Raw genomic sequence first — 17,915 nt, forward strand, 5'->3', positions numbered from 1 at the left:
GACTTCACCTGACCTTGCTGCCCTATTTCCAGATGTGTTGTCCTATATTAATGATGCTCTCACTGTGCCATGAATAGATGATGAAGCTATGACAAGACTTTAGAAAGTCCTAAATAGATTTGATGTATGTACTGAAGTTAAAAAGCTGGTGTAAACTTCTCAGACTCCAAGTAGTGTTCTCAGTATTATCCTACCCAAACCAAGACGTGAAGACACAGCAACTATAAATTCTAAAAAGGCAAGATACTCAAACTTTTGTATGGTTACATACCACAATTCCTTCTCCCACTCCCTGTCCTGTCTCTGAAAAAAAAAAGAAAAAAGAAAGATAATCATGCAAAGCCATTTTATTGAAAACTGGAACAAAGCTGGATTTAACAACTATCTTGAAGTTGGGAATTTATTCTTCTCTTGTTTAAGATCAAGGCCACCCACTTTCCATGAAAAGTTAACAGAAAATATAATCAAGAAGAAGTGGAATTGTATAGGCATTCCTCAGGGAATGAACTTTTGTAATTTCGTAAATAGCTCAAAATGGCTTGAGATTCAGTAACTTCCACTTCAGTACTCTCATGAAATGATCCCCCAAACACACTGAGAGTCACATAATATTCTTGCCAATAGTAGTAGTAGAATTAATTTAGTTCAAGGAATGTTTCCACGTTATCACACATGTTTTATCCCCCTGAAATAAATGACAGGCTAGAAAGAAGGCAGAGATGACTAATGAAATGCTAAAATAAATCTTTGCAAGGATTTGAATTACTCAATATTCATCACCAACATGTCATTCGGTGTTCTACATCAGAAGTTAGTCTCGACTGCCACTGATGGAGCAATGTCTTGATATTCACTTCAATGATAGTCCCCTCCTAGACTGGAATAAGAGCTTGTGGGATAAAGGAGAGTCAATCTTGGGTTCCATTTAGTCTCCACCTACCTAATTATCTTATCTCTGCCTCCAAAAATATAATATGCCAGGAGAGAAGTTAGAACCTTGATTCAATCCTGCTATAATTATATTCCACATGAAATGGTCTGGGATAGCAGCATTAAGATGCTCAACCGAAATTCCTCTTGTTCATAGCTTGGTAATATCAAGACCATTAATCCAATCTTTATTAAGGCTATCAGTTCTTATTGCACACACAGAATACAGTAAATACCCATGTATATATACACTCACTTACCTGTCTACATATGTATGGGTGTGCACACACATGCATGCACACATTCTTACCTCTTCAGAACCACCATGTGAAAAAGCAAGTTACAGGGTGGTGCCTGTGGCTCAAAGAGGAGGGCACCAGCCCCATATGGCAGACTTGGCAGGTTCAAACTCAGCCTCAGCCAAAAACTGCAAAAAAAATAAAAAGAAAAAAGGAAAAAGAAAAAGCAACTTACAAAGTAAAGTTTTCAGGTTTTTCTTCACCAGTTAGCATATACTGATAGAGCTCTGCAAAGGTCACTTGTTTGCAACTTATTGCTGCTTCTATTGTTAAGAGCTAGGACTCAAACTCAGGCAGTTCGGCTCCTATCCTTGACTATACCCTGGCTACAATGGTTACATAGAAACTCATTTTTGGAAAGAATTTAAGACATTGTCTAGTCCAACTTACAAGGTGATGTTTAACGTGTCCAGTATCCCTGGCAGTGTATCAATTCTCCTGGAAGTGAGGACAGGAAACCATTCTGAAGCAAAAGGAGCGCATCAGACTTTTTTGTCTGTGACAGATTAAAATAATTCAGTTACTCCTTAAGCAACTGTGCTCTCTGATTTCCCATTTGAATTCCAGTTTGTCGAATTACCCCTTAATTATCCATTTACCATTCCCTAAACATCTTTTCTCCATAGAGATATCAAAAATAAAAACTCACTCATGAGAAGAAAAACAATAAATATAAATAAATGAATGGTAATCCATGATTTGCTCTTCTAGATCATGTTTATCTTGAAAAAAGAAAAGAAAAACTGAGAAAGTCTAAACGAAGTGATAAACCTCAACTATATAGATTTATAAAGCCATTCTACAACATGTCAAATACCTGTAACAACAGAATAAGATTGTTCGCAGAAAATACTAATTTGATTTCCAAAAAGTACCTTTCGCCCCTTAAGTCTAGTGTTGCATCTATATTTCACTCTACAAAAGAATATGGACTTTCTCAAGGCTGAGCTCTGCTATGCAGACAAGGAGGAAGAAAAAAATCTAAGAAAAATATTAGAAATGAAAGAAAATAGAAACATCATTAAAATTATGGTTATAAGAATAGACCAACTTAAAATCGTTCCATCGTTTTAAGAATCAACCATAAAAGCAGCTTCTTTGCTTATTTCCTCAAAAGGAATGTAACAGGAAACCTTCTCAGTAATCTCCAACCAAAATTCAAACAGAATTATAGTACTATTTCCCAGATTTGCATAAACATCTTTCACAGTGATTTGACTTTGTGCCACCAGGATTATCTGGTATAGCAAACAAATCCATCGCTGGCACAGGTATCTTCTTAGCTCTGGAATGAGATTAGAGATGGAAGAAATATCAACATCTACTAGAGCCAGCGAAAGTAAATTTAAACTCTCTCCTACCACCAAACAAACAACCACAGCCACATCTTAAAAACTACCACCAGGATGACTGATTCAGGCTCTACAGTCCTCAAGTGGCTTCTTGTATGTTTTATCCTGTAATTAGTGGTGGGTGTTCCCTGCGGATGCTTAAGAGTTAGAGATTTGGTTTGAATGTTGTTCAGAAGCTTATCCAAATAATGCTGAATTTTTCTTCTGTGTGTGTTCCTTCCTTTCCTCACATGTTTTCTTTCCGACCCCACCACCTACCTATTCAATCTTCTCCTGCAGAATCCAAATAATATTCCTATCCAAGTCTAAAATTTCCCCATTGTGTCTCTTTAGTTCAGGGCTGGTAACCCACTGTTTTTAAAATATCCGTTTTACTTTTCATAAGTGAAATAATAAAACTTTTGTCAAAGAGAGTAACTAAGTTGAAAAAGACTCAAGTTTCTTCTAGTCGGAAAATAAATGTCTCATGCTCGTACTTCACAACAGTTCACTTCTGTTTTTGAGAATCTTTTTAGACAGAAAACAATAAAAGCAGAAAATTGCCTTGAAGTGGACATTATAATTATTTGGCTTGCTGGCCTCCTTTTTCTCTTCTGAAGTGCACCATGACTTATCAATGTGGGAGGAATTATTTCCATCTCTTTCTAATGAGGGGCCCAACCCCTCCTAGCTAAGCAGTGGAGATGCTATTTAAGATAGGCAATAATTTGGAGCTTTCCAAAATTTCATTCTTGAGCAGAAGGACCAAAAGGCTTTGAAGTTGTCATGGTTCATTCATTTCCACAGTGGCTTCCTGACCAGATCCTTCATGCTACAGAACACTTCCTGTGGTCTTGGTCGGTTCTCTGCACCCGCTTTTCCTCTTGCTTATTTCCAACCCTGTTTCTCCAGACTAGACGTCAAGTCTGAAAATTCCCAGTAACTTACCACAGTTCTTTTAGGTCCTCAGGTAGAGTCAGTTTCTTTTGTGTACAATCAAGAAACACCAACTGATAATCAGGACTTGCCAGTCATTCTGAAATGGAAAATACTGATTTTATCAAAAGTACTTCAAAACATGCTTCTCATTTATTAAGTCTAGTATTTCACCTCTATTTCACCCTACAAAAGAATATGGGCTTTCTCAAGGTTGAGCTCTGGTATGCAGAAAAAGAGAAAGAAATTATCTAAGAAAAATACCAGAAATTAAAGAAAACGGAAACATCTTCAAAATTACCGTTTTAAGAACAATCGAACTGTAATCAAGCCAATGAAAGTAAGTGATCACATTTTGTGTGGTTAATACTGTTCTTGGTGCTAGAAAAATTATGCCAATCAAGGAAGTCACTGACTTACACTCCAGGCATTTGTTAATAAGATGAATCCATGTACAGCAATTACAGGGTTTTGCACTCAAATGTTTTTAGCACCTCAGTTCACAATCACAAAGATGTGGAAACAACCCAAGTGCCCATCAACCCAGAAATGAACAAATAAATTGTGGTATATGTACATTGTGGAATACTATTCAGCCATAAAAAATGATGGAGACTTTACATCTTTTGTATCTACCTGGATGGAGTGGATGAACATTCTCCTTAGTAAAGTATCTCAAGAATGCAAAAATAAGCATTCCACATACTCGATACTAATTTGAAACTAGTAGATGAACAACTACAGGCCCACACAACAGAAAAACTTGTGGGGGGAGAAGGGAAGGTAGGTACTCAATAAGCTACCATCTAACAGATGCAACGTTGGGGTACATGGACACATCCTGCCTGAAGACTTAAACACAACTCTAACCATATGTACCCTATGTGATGTTAATCAGAAATATAAATTAATTAATTAAAAAATTACAGTTCTCAAGCAGACAAAGAACACAGAAGGAAAGCCTTCAGTACCCAAGCAATGACTTTTCCTGTCACTCACCTCGTTTCCCGAGCCTAACCCTGTAATTCATCCTTGACTTCCTCCTTTTGTCTCACCCCACACATCTAGCTAGTCACAACTCATTCACTGAGAAAGTATTTATTAGCAACCCATATTGATTGGCTTTACTTTGTATCTCTTTCTTCCTTCCATCCCCGAAGGCTCCTCTTTCATTCAGTCCCTCAGGATGCATTTCTTACCTGACTAACTGCAGCAAATTACTGACTGGTTCTCTGCTTCTGTCTCTGTTCCTTGCAATTCACTCCCTTCTAAGAAGATAGAATTAAACTTCTAAAATGCAAATCTGACCATGTTGCTTTCCTCCTGAGGCTTGCCAACATCTTAGGAAGAGCGCCAAATGTCTTAGTGTGGTATTCATGTCCCTTCAAGGCTCTTGAAAACTCTTCTGGAACAAAGTGAGCTGTAACTAAACAAACAATTGAAGAGTCAAAGTCTATCGTGATTTGGCTCTTGCTTATCTCTCTAGTTTCATCTCTCACCACTCTGTGCTACAACCTTATGGAGCTACTTATACGGTCTCTCATCTCCTGGCCTGGGCACTTGCTGGTCCTCTGCCTGCAATGGCCTTCCTGTCCCTTGTCTTCATTTCACCTGACAAACACCTACCCTCCTACCCAGCTCTAGAAGATCTACTTCTCCTTTATTCTACCTGGCTAGTCACTCTGTGCATGCCTCCAACACAAAATCTATCACTGTGTACTGTAATTTTATTTTCTCTGTATGCCTTCCTTTCTAGAAGGCAGGTTCTGGTCTTTGAATTTGGAAACTATGTCTCATTCACCTCTGTATTCTGCACACTTAGTGGAATACCCCAGCACATGAAAACATCCCACAAATGTTTTTCTTTAATTTATTTTTTATTTTCAGAGTATTACAGGGGTACACACATTTGGGTTACATAGTTTGCTTTTGTATGTTTTAAGCCAAACTTGTAAGTGTCCCCCCACCCAGAAAGCGGGCATTGTGCCAGTTAGGTGTGAGTTTATCCATCCTCTTCCCCCCCCCAACTACTTCCATATGAGCTTTACTTCCATATGTGTTTATTAAGTGTTGATCAACTCATTCCAATTTAGTATTGAATTTGTTTGTTTTTTCACTCTTGTGATACTTCACTTAGTAGAATGGTCCCCAATTCTATCCAAGTTGTTACAAAACATACAAGGTCATCATTTTTTTTAAATAAAAATAAGGAACACTTTACAGATTTGCATGTCATCCATGCCCATGGACCATGCTAATCATCTTCTCTGTATTGTTCCAGTTTTAGTATGCACACTGTCCAAGTGAGCACCAGATAAATGTTTATTGACTAATACATATAAAATATTTTCAGAAGCAATACACATAGTATCTTCTTCATGAACCCAAATAACACAGAAGACCTGAATAAAGTATATCTTAAGACATTCTAATCATATGCTCAGGACACATCTTAACACCTTGACATTGTAGAATTTCAGGAGCCTCTAAAGTTGCTAACCCTGAATTATAAAACAAACTGTCTAGATTCCCCTAAAGTTTCCATTGACTCATTAAATTTCTAAACTCTCCTAGAACTATGGAAAAACCAAAATGTTCATAAAGCTCTGGATTTTGTGAGGTAAAACAATATATCGTTACATGATCTACTTCAAAAGAGTTGGGTTTTTAATGAGTAGGGATGAACTAAGTCAAGTCTGTTGCAGCCCAAGAAGAAATATGCCACGTTTCCTAAATTGTGCAAGAAACCAGAAAGTGATTGGGCTATTGCATCAGATATTCTCCTAAGCTGGATTCCAGTGGGATGAAAATCATAAACACATTAATATAATTTCACAGACATTTGTAACAACAACAAAAAAGGCAACATGCACATGGCAAAGAGCTTAGCAACTGGTGACAAAGGACACTTGATAGAATTCTCAAAGAACTTGCTTTCTATTTCCCACCAGGAAAACAAACTCAGTCATCAGCACATCTTTCCAGATGTATTGTGCATATATATATTTTTTGTTCCTGCAGCAAGACGATTTTCTCTCCCTGTAATTATAATCTTAGGGCAGTAATTATCACCACTTAGTGTTAATCCCAAATATGTAACTCCTAACTTTTAATTACGTTTCATTTCTTTATATACAAGTATCCAGGGAGCTGACCCCTACTGCAAGCAAAACTCATTTGGGAGTAAATCGGTTGTCTTTACCCCAGTTGGTTCTCCTTTTTACTATCTACAGATACTGCCATTCTTCCAATATCATGTCATCATTTTTTTATCCTTGGCATCCTATTTCTTCCTCTCACTTTCTCCTATCACTGAACAATCTAGTAAACTAATGAGTGAGGCTATAAAATATCCATCACATGCTGGACATTTTTTGATACTAGATAATCAGGGGCAGCGCCACCTCATCTAGGTGTTGCAGGCAGTATTGCCAATATCATTGCCCCGGCCTGCTGCCTGCTGCCTGCTGCTTCCATCTGGCCACTTCCATTCTTCCTATTTCTTGCAGAATTATAAGGAATCTCTAACTGTTTTCTCATGCCAGATTCTTTATCCTTACAAAAATTCACTTTGTGTAACTCTATAGCTTAAGTCCCTGTTCTCTTCAATCCAGATTTCTCATACCACAGATATTTCCTTTCTCACACCTTTGCTCAGAGTCTACCAAGCCGGCATAGCTTTCTCAACCCATCCCAAATTCTGTCTTCTAAACGCTTGCTCTTGTTTCACATTGATGAGGATCTACACAAGCCCAGCATTAAATCCTCTCTCCTAATGTAAAAGTGCCTCCAATGAAACACAACTAACTTGGATTCTTTCAATATATCAGACCTCTGAATGACTGTATTAGTCAAGGTAGGCTAATTTATGCTGACCTAACAGACAATCCCTGAATTTCAGTGACTTGACAGGAGTTTCTTCCATGCACTATGTGTCTGTCCCACATGAGTCATCAGCTAGCTCTGCTGCAAAATCATTCAGGTGTCCCGTCCCACAGACAGAGGCTTTATCCCTGGTGCTGTGTTATCCTCAGTTGCTATGACACAGGAATAAAGAAACTGGAGAATTGTGCAGGGAATTATCATCACCTCTGATCAGAAGTGACAAAATTCATTTCGGCTCCCAAGGTTTCACCGAACTGTGGTGAAAGTGGATTATAAAATATAGAGGAATAAACAGGATATTTAGTGAGCATTACTGTTGCCAGCACAATAAATTTATGTTAATATTCCAAGCTAATGCGCAGACATTTTCAAACCAACACCGATGTTCTAGCATGCTGGAGCATTGCTACCTGCAAGGAAGAATTGAGGATAGTCCCTTCATCCCCACCTGTCCCAGCAGGCTTGCTTAGGTCTCTTACTATCAGACCAGATGGGAAAGCAATGTGAAAGGAAGCATGATCTTAGAATCTGAAAGTGAAGAGCCCAGGCATGTTAGGAGCTAGCCTCCTCTGCCCAAATGAAAGTCTACCATTTACTGACATTGAACAAAGCTGTCCAATAATAATTGCCTACAAAGAACCTAAGGTGAACAACCAAAATGGCTTTGAAGCTCCAGAAGAGTGTTGAAAGGTCAAAGGAACATAGAGGTTCCCCTATTGCTTTAGGCCATCTAAGCTGCAATAACAAAAATAGCAATAGTTTATAAACAACAGAAATTTCTTTCTTTTTTAATTTAATTTTTCATTAAATCATCACTGCGTACATTTATGGGGTACAGTGTGATGATCTGATATGCAATGTGGAATCCTTAGATCAAAATGATTAATGTAACATTGTAAGACATTTATCATTTACTCTTAGTTGTTTTGAAATGTATTCTTGCATTGTGCACATTAGGGGCACAGTGCCCTCCCTCCTCCCTCCACTCGCCCTCACCCCTCCCTTCCCCTATTCATCCTCGCCCCTCCTTCTTACTGGACTATATTTGTGTTTTATCATTTGTATAAATGTCTATGTGGTTATATATTGGTTTCATAATAGTATTGAGTACATTAGATACTTTTTTGTTGCATGCTTGATATATTTTACTAAGAAGAATATGTTCCAACTCCATCCAGGTAAACATAAAAGATGTAAAGTCCCTATATTTTTTATGGCTGGATAGTATTCCATGGTATACATATACCACAATTTGTTAATCCATTCATTGGTTGATGGGCATTTTTCTTATAGTTCTGGAGACTGGGAAGTCCAAGATCAAGGCACTGGCAGGTTTGGCATCTGGTGAAGGCTCTCTCCCTTACAGACAAATATTTTTTCACTGTCACCTCACATGATGAAAGGGGCTAGGTAGCTCTCTGGGGTCTCTTTGACAAGGATGCTAATTCCATTCATGAGGGCAAAGTCTTCACAACCTAGTCACCTCCCAAAGGGCCCATCTTCTAATGCTGTCACATTGGGGTTTAGATTTCAATGTATAAATGTGGGGAAGAGGGCAAAACCTTCACACTGCAGCACTTGTTAAGGTGTGTCCCTGCTTCAAGTGTCTACCCATCCTCCATATTAACAGGATTCTAAGATAACAGGCACCATCACAAGATAAAGGTCCCTTATTCCCTTTTATCAGGGAGCTGTTTCAAGGTGGGAAAGAACTCATCATTAGAAAGACCAATTGTGCATAGGTGGAAGAGCTTCTTCACTCCTGGTCCTTCCTTCTATGTGGAGAAGATTCCACTGTTGTAAATTCACAGCTTCCTTTGCCCTCTCACTCATTCCCTCACAACTTACATACCTGGGGGGAACTATCTAACAGGCGAAGTTGAAAGAGGGACCAGAGTAAGTGAAGCCAGCACTTTTCTTCTTTGTTTATCTTGGGAAACAGCTGCCCACACTTTCCACTGTGCTCCTCTACGGGCAAATTCTGCCTCACAGGTAAGCTGCCCCATCAAACACGACTATGACAAGGTGAGTGAGGCTATATAAGTCAGTGGTTCAGTCCAGAAGCCCACAGATACAAAATTTCAATTTTAACTGTACTAAGAGTGATCTTTTGTTGTTATTTCCCATATGGTAACTTATTGGCTATATTTCTTAGTTGATAAGGAAGCTGAGTATGTAAATGAAGTATAATTTATTACACCAGCCAAATAGTTTCAAAACTTTGCATACTGTTTATATTATTTAGTTATATATGGTTGTTATCAATATTTACAATGGGCTCTTTGGGTACTATTACTATAACATAACTACTGATTTAGGCCTAATACTCTGTGATATCAATATATGTTTGTTAATTATTACAATGTACAGCTACTGCTAACCTTTCATAGAACATATTTCTATCAATTTGAAGTAAAATACATTAATACTTATGCATTATAGTCTTAAGCTACTTGGTTATTTACACAGAGCAAATATTTAAAAAGTGAAAAAAAATCAATTTTAACATAACGTTTTCAACTAGCATTTTCTGTAACAAAATGGCATGCAATAGTATGAATTTGGATTCAGATGATCATCTGTTCATTCAAAATTTATGGTAAAAGCATGACCCCAAAGAAAATCAAATCAGTCTACAGATGCCCATGTCTCTGATAATTACAAAAAGTTTCCTAATCTTACAAGCTGAAATGTATTAAATTAAATGTACACAGCTTCAATACAAATTGATTTCAAATGCTTTATGTTGAACTGAAAACAGAAACCATTCTTCAACACATTAACTGCTTAATATTTACAAGTTGCTAAGAAGAAAATTTAGTATTTAAATGTAAATACTAAGCTATAAGAATATGAAAGCTTCTCTGTTATTCTCTCTTTTTTCTCATTAAATTGTATTTACTTGAAGGTTACATAACGACTATCTGTTTTTGAGTGCCACCTTTTGGGTGGTCTTGTTATTACATAACATTAAAATGGAAATGGAAATTTCAGTTTCATAACTAGAAATTCAGTGTATGATTGTGTATGTGTTTTAACTAAACTCCAGCATAACAAGTTTGTGACCTTAACTGTTCACATTAATTGTACAGTTTATTCCAACACAGACTCTTTTCATCTATCTTCTGTAATAAAATAGAAGCTGTGAAATTTCCTCATCAGAGGTTTTTGAATCATGATATTTGACCCCCACCAATCCCAACTATTATATTCTGAGTCCCCAACACAAACCCTAGTATTGACATAAAGTTTGACTTTAAATTATACCCATTGTTTCTCTTAAGAAACTTAAAAATCAATGAACTATGGCTGCTTAAAGGGCCTGTGTCAGTGACAGCCTGAGATGACCAAGAAACTTCCAATGTCTTACAATTTACAATTGATGGAGCCAAAATCAAACCCCAGTTTTGTAATTCTAATTTCACCAATTTCAGTCACCCACTCCAAAGACAATAGTAGCTCTAACAAATATCCTTTGCTACTCATACCCAGATAGACTAGGTTGAACTTCAGGTTAGATGAGAAATATATTCTCAAAATTTTGCAGCAAAATAACAGAATTGTCTTCTTTCACTATCATCTAGAATTTTAAAAACTACATTCTGAATTTGTTAAACAATAAGCATCTCTCTGCTTTAGATTAAAAATGGAAAATATTATTGACTGTCACCCAGTACCTGCCATAAACTTATATAAATCTATAAATCATTCATTGAAGAGTCACCATGGAAGAGAATGATGTATTTCCCACCCATTCATCTGGATTCCTAAACTCCTATAATTAATTGAATCATTGAACAATAAGAAATGTAAAAAATATCAATCCAGTTGCCTGTAAAAATATTTCACAAATTTATATTTTTCAGCCTTCAGGTTAATAAAAACATCATTTATTTAAATATGATTTCAGAGGATTTTTTTTCTTTAAACCATAGTAGTTCTCCTGGAATTTAATGTTTCTCGTATAAGCACATTTTACATCTGATTCCTGTAAAAAAAAAAAAAGCTCCATGTGAATTTGTGTCATTTAAATTATCATGGCTACAAAAACCAGGCAACTCAAACTTTGTGCCCAGTGATAATCCTTAGACCTGCTCAGGAATTTTGTCACATTTACTCTTTCTGCTCTTTGCTGGTGACCTCCGTTCTGTTTGCATTTCAAATTGCTCTTCCTTATGTTGAGTTTATTTTTACAAATTATCTTAAATCTCATTTGATATAGCTCAAATGCCAAGTGTAAGGGGTTAATTTAATCCCAGTAAGCAGGCTGTGGTGGTTGCACTTAGTATCAGGTAGGAGCAGGATGTACGAGCCCTCTGAGACTTTACTTGGTCTCAGCTCAGGCCAATGGGAGATTAAAAGGAAAAAAAAGACAATGACAGAAAATGCAAGATAAGTACAGAAAAGATAAGTATTAAACATGGTGAACTCATAGGCAAGTGGACTTGTAATCAAACAGAAAGAGAGTTAAAAATTCTTAAGAGGTTATGTTGACCAGTTTGATGAAAGCATTTCAGATTGTGTGTAAAACTAGCACATTGTACCCTATGATTGCATTAATATATGCAGCTGTGATTTAATTAAAGAAAAAAAAAGTAACCTGAAAAAAAAAATTCTTAAGAGAAAACTTCTGAAGCCCAGTGGGTCTGACGGAAAAACTGTGTTAGCACAAGTTTGCCAAGGAGCAGTCAGGGTAAAACCCCTGTGGGCATGTGTTAGGAGTTCATGATCATGGTCTACAGGCAATGGCCGACCAAAGGAAGTGGTACCCTTTGAGTTCTGAGAAATTGTGGCAGAGAGAACTACCTTATTAAATATTTCTGGAAAACTTAATTTGGAATCAATAAACTTGGGTTTGCTAACTGACATCATAGAGGGGCTCATTTTGTTTAAGAATTGCCAATTTCATAGCTTTATAAAAAGGTATTCAAGACAAAGAATAAGAAAAACTTAGAAAGACCAGAGGAACAATGCAAATATGGTTAAATGATTAGAGGACATGATCTTTAAGACCCAGAATCATTTACCCTAGAGAAAGAAAGCTAATATCAATCTTCAATTTTAAGTTTGGCTACTGCCCAGAGGATGCAATTACTAGATCTACTGAACCCCAAACACATGGAAGTAATTGTAACAAGAGAAAGATGTATGTGAGATAAAGAAAACGTTTTCCTGATGGTGGAAGCCAGCAACCAGTTGAACATTCAACACTGTTTTTGTTTTTAGCAAATAAGGAAAATAGCATTTTGAATGCTATTTTATTACATTATCACCACATGTGTCTGCATCACTTAATATTTCTACTTCTGAACATCTCTAGTTATCATATAAATAGAATGATCCTCCATCATCCTTTAACTAACTTTTATTCGTTCAACATTCTGTTTATGTAAGTAATCCATTTTTATAACTACTTCTTTTTTTCTGGTACCATAAGATTTTCCAAGCACATTTTATATTTTTCCTGAAATCAACCACTCTACCAAGAAGTCCTTGTTCTTTTTATTGGAGAATGGTATGTAAAATCAAGATCTAGGCTCTAAGTATGTTTATTGCTACTGGGTTCTCATTGTTTTCAAATCCTTTTAGCATGTAGAATGTGAATATATGTGTATGCATACTAACCCACAAATACATTCATATATTTATTTGTGTGTGTATACATTTCTACAGACATTTGCAATTTGATATAGATATTTCCAACTCCAGTTCAACACCACAAACTTCCAGTTTTCCCCCTTTACTCACATGTAACTTTTACAAAGGAGAAAGAAACATGAGCTCTTGTTTTCTATAATATATTTATTTATATTTTCAAACATACTATACACACAAAGTAGTTCCAGAATAATTGACCTATATCTCTATGAGAAATAAGTTTATAATACAACGTAGGGTTTGTGCAATGATCTTTTCTCATTTAGCTCTAAATTATCTACAAAGTTTTTGTGGTATAGAGTTGTAGGAGTTTTAAAAAATGCATAGTCAGGTACCACCCCACACACTACAGTTGTGACACAAAAGTGGTTCTTTGCCCCTGAAATTTCCTAATGCTGTCTCTTTGTTAACATCTACCATTACCCCTTATTCCTAGTTACTACAAATCTGTGATGGCTAATTTTGTGTATAACTTGACTGGGTTGAGGGATGCCCAGATCAATAATACAGAATTATTTCTGGATATGTCTATAAGGGTATTTCTGAAAGAGATTGTCATTTCAATCAGTAGACTGAGTAAGAAAAATTGACGCTCACCAATGTGCCAGGCACCATTCATTCAGCTGAGGATCCTGAGAGAACAAAAGGCAGAGGAAGGACAAATGTTCTCTTTCTCTTTTTGAGCTGGGACATCTTGCTAATGCTATTGGACTCCACATCCCCTGCCCTCTGGCCTACAGCCTCCATGCAGGAGTTACAGGACACCTTCTCTAGATTTTAGGCCTTTGGATTGGACTGAATTACTCCACTGGCTTTTCTAATTCTTCAACTTGCAGGGGGCATATAGTAGGAGATTTCAGCCTCCAAAATCACATGGGTCAGTTCCCATAATAAATCTCTTATCTGTCTATTTATTTGTCTAAGTATATATCCCCTATAGGCTCGGTTTCTTGCTAAAACCCTAAAAAATACACATCCCTTTTATTTTCCTTTCTTCCACAATACTGTATAAATAGAATCAAACAATATATAGTGGTATTCATGGTAATACAGTGTGACACAATGGACATGGTATTGGAGACTCAGCAGGAAGGGAGTGGGAGTGTAAAGGATGAAAAATTACCTACTGGGTACAATGTACACTAATTGGATGATGGATATACCTAAGGTTCAGACTTCACCACTATACAACATACTCATGAAATAAAACTCTACTCATACCCCCTAAATGTATTGAAATTAAATAAATATATATATAAAAAATTTTAAAAAGCAATATGTAGAATTTTGGATTTAGCATTTTTTCTGCCCAGGAAAATGTATTTAACATTTATATATATTGTGTAAATCAATACCTCTTTCCTTTAAACATTTGAGTATTTCATTGAATGGATGTGCTATGGTTTCTTTATCCATTTGCTTGTTAAAAGCCATCTGAATCATTTTCAATTTGGGACAATTATGACTAAAGCTTCTATAAATGCTCATGGAATGACCTTTATCTCTATACAGTTTTTCTTTTATCTTATGTAAATACTCAGTAAAATTACTGGGTCTTATGGTAAGTACATGTTTAACTTTATAAGAATAAACAAAAGTTTAGAAATAGCTTTACACAGGAATATTCATTTAAATTATGATAACTAATGCAATTTAATATAGAAAAAAAAGGTCTTTTCAATGCATGTTCTGGTAAATTAAAGATGGCCACGATTTTTTTGATATTCTTCCCATTGAGATGTGGTCAGTTTCCTTTGCTGTGAATCTGGGCTTTCTTGCCACAGCTTTCACCAATGGAGTATGGTTGCAGTGACATTATGCCACTTCTGGACCTAGCTGTAAGTGGGCTGGCAGCTTCCACTCTGGTCTCTGGAAAATATAAGCTGCTATGTTAGAAGTTCAGCTACTCTGAGGTCACTATTCTGTAAACATCCTAAGCCACACTGAGAAATTCTAGAGAATGAGACATGGTGTAGAGATAGGGAAATACAGAAGGATGAATGAAGCCATCTTGGAAATACATTCTTCAAGCCCAGGTGACCCAGCAGATAATATGGACCAAGAAGAATGACTAGGCAATGTCCTTCTAGACTTCCTGACTTAAATAGTCATCAGAAAAACAAACTATGTGTTTTAAGCTACTATGTTTTGGGTAGTTTTGTTCTATGTAATTTGTTTGTTTTCTTTTATAGAAATTAATCACTAGAATCATGATAAAGCAATTGTATACCCATATAGGAAAAAGATAAACTGACTGCACTTCACTTCCCTTGCCTAAACATTAACTTGCAATGTACTGTTTCTCAAAATGTAAATGGTAAAATCATAAACATCTAGAAAAAGTCCATAGAAGAAAATCTTTATAATTTGGAATTAGGCCAAATTCTTTAACAATGTTTTAAAAGCACTAAGCACAAAACGAAAAGTTCACAAATTATACTACATTAAAATAAAAAACACAAGCTTTCTAGACACTATTTAAAATTGTAAAGGTTTGGGGGGTAGAGCAAAATAGCGGATTAGAAACAGCTTGGCATGGTGAACTCGGGAGACCTGACTCCAGGCTTATGGGTTCTACCCAGAAACATCCCTTTAGGGACACAGGGAAGCAGCATTAGACTTCAGGCCAACAAGAGGAGGACAAAAGCAGTGGAAAAGCGTCCATTACCAAAAAGAAACTTCAACAACTTAGGTCAGAGGCACAGTAACTTAAAGAGCAAGAGGAAGTTTTAGGAAAAAGTAGGGTGAGGGAAAAGACAAGAAGAAAATACCCATGAGGTAGAAACAGCAGAAAAACCCTGCAACAAGAAAAACCAGAATGTGGCATGATAGCTCACTGGGTAGGGCACCAGCCACATATATCCAGGCTGGCAGGTTTGAACAGAGCCCAGGCCAGCTAAACAACAATGACAGCTGCAACAAAAATATAGCCAGGCGTTGTGGAGGGCACCTATAGTCCCAGCTACTTGGGAGGCTGAGACAAGAGAATCACTTAAGCCCAAGAGTTTGAGGTTGCTGTGACCTATGACGCCATGGCAACACTACTACTCTACTGAGGGCAGCATAGAGAGGCTCTGTCTCCAAAAAAAATAAAGAGAGAGAGAGAGAAACCAGAACAGAGCAGCCCCCCTACCCCGCAAGGGATCATGAGGTAGCTACTACAGAGCATTCCACTTTTAATGAAATGTTAGTAATAACAGAAGGGAATTTAAAATATGGATGGTAAAAACAATGAATAAATTGCTAAGAAAGTGGAAAATAACCAAAAGTAAATCTAAAAACAGTATCAAGTAAGAGATGAATGATATGAAGAAAACAGAAAGAATATAGTAGAGCTTAAGGAACTGAAGCAGTCAATCAGGGAAGTTAAAGGTGCAATGGAAAGTATCAATAACAGATTAGACCATGCAGAAGAAAGAATCCTCAGAGGTATAGGATAAAGTTCTTGAGCTAACTCAGGCGGTCAAAGAGACAGAAAAAATGAGAGAGAAGGCAAAACATTCACTGACAGAATTATGGGACTTCAATTCAAACACATGAGCTATAGGTATACCAGAAGGGGAAGAAGGCGGCTCCAGAAGAATGGAATCCCTACTAGAGGATATCATAAATGAAAATTTCCCAAATATTACCAAGGGTTCTGACACACACCTTAGAGAAGGATATCAGACCCCAGGCCATCTCACTCAAATAGAACTTCTCCAAGACACATTGTGATGAACCTGTCCAAAGTAAAGACAAAACAGAAGATTTTGTAAGTTGCCAGGAGTAAGTGTCAATTGAAGTACAGGGGTGAATCCATCAGTCCAGGTGACTGCAGACTTTTCAAATAAAACTTTTCAAGCCAAAAGACAATGATCATCTACCTTTAATCTACTTAAACAAAACAATTTTCAGCCCAGAATTCTATATCCTGCTAAGCTCAGCTTTAAAATTGATAGAGAAATAAAATCATTTACTGATTTGCAAACATTGAGTAAGTTTGCTACAACAAAACCAGCTCTATAGGAAATACATTGACCTATTTTGCTGGCTGACTATCACAACAGACCACCAACAAAGTAAATATCTAGGAACTAAATGACAAAACCTAGCTCTTACAATGATGCAAAAGATAAAACTAAACAGTGGACTTTCACAAAATAAAATGAATGGAACTCCACCACACTTATCAATTCTCTCAATAAATGTAAATGGCTTGAATTTCCCATTGAAGAGGCATAGATTGGCTGATTGGACAAAAAACACAAGCCATCCATTTGTCCTCTGCAGGAAACACACATAGCCTCAAAGAACAAAGTAAAACTCAGGGCTAAAGGATAGAAGACAATTTTTCAGGCAAATAGAAATCAGAAGAAAAGAGGGATTGTGAACTTATCCTCAGATACAAGTAAATTTAAAGCAATGAAATTTAAAAAAAAGAAAGATGGACACTTCATATTGGTCAAGGGAACAATACAACAAGTAGACGTTTCAATTCTAAATACTTATGTGCCCAACTTAAATGCTCCCAGATTCTTGAAACAGGCTTTAATTAGTCTGAGGAATATGATATTGCATAACACCATAATAGCAGGGGACTTTAAACTCCTCTTACAGACATGGACAGATCTTCTAAACAGAAACTAAACAAAGATATGAGGGACTTAAATGAGACCCTAGAACAACTAACTGTGCTTGATAGACATATATAGAACACTCCATCCAAAAGATAAAGAGTATACGTTCTTCTCAATGGCCCATGGAACATTCCCCCAAATAGATCATTTGCTAAGACACAAACCAAACCTCAACAAAATCAAAAGAATTGAAATTTTTCCTTGTATCTTCTCAGACCACAAGGCAATAAAGGTGGAACTCAACTCCAACAAAAATT

General features: G+C 36.6%; 1 non-coding gene across 1 annotated transcript; it reads right to left on the bottom strand.

Annotated features, from left to right (window-relative positions):
* Nucleotides 1–5,697: 5,697 nt before the first annotated feature.
* On the bottom strand, nt 5,698–5,803 carry LOC111723273. Its single transcript, XR_002771849.1, has one exon. It is a non-coding gene; the product is annotated as a U6 spliceosomal RNA (small nuclear RNA).
* Between the last annotated feature and the right edge of the window lie 12,112 nt (nt 5,804–17,915).

Source organism: Otolemur garnettii, unplaced genomic scaffold (genome assembly GCF_000181295.1).
Source record: "Otolemur garnettii isolate 467f Iridium unplaced genomic scaffold, OtoGar3 scaffold00009, whole genome shotgun sequence".
In the NCBI taxonomy this organism is placed as follows: domain Eukaryota; kingdom Metazoa; phylum Chordata; class Mammalia; order Primates; family Galagidae; genus Otolemur; species Otolemur garnettii.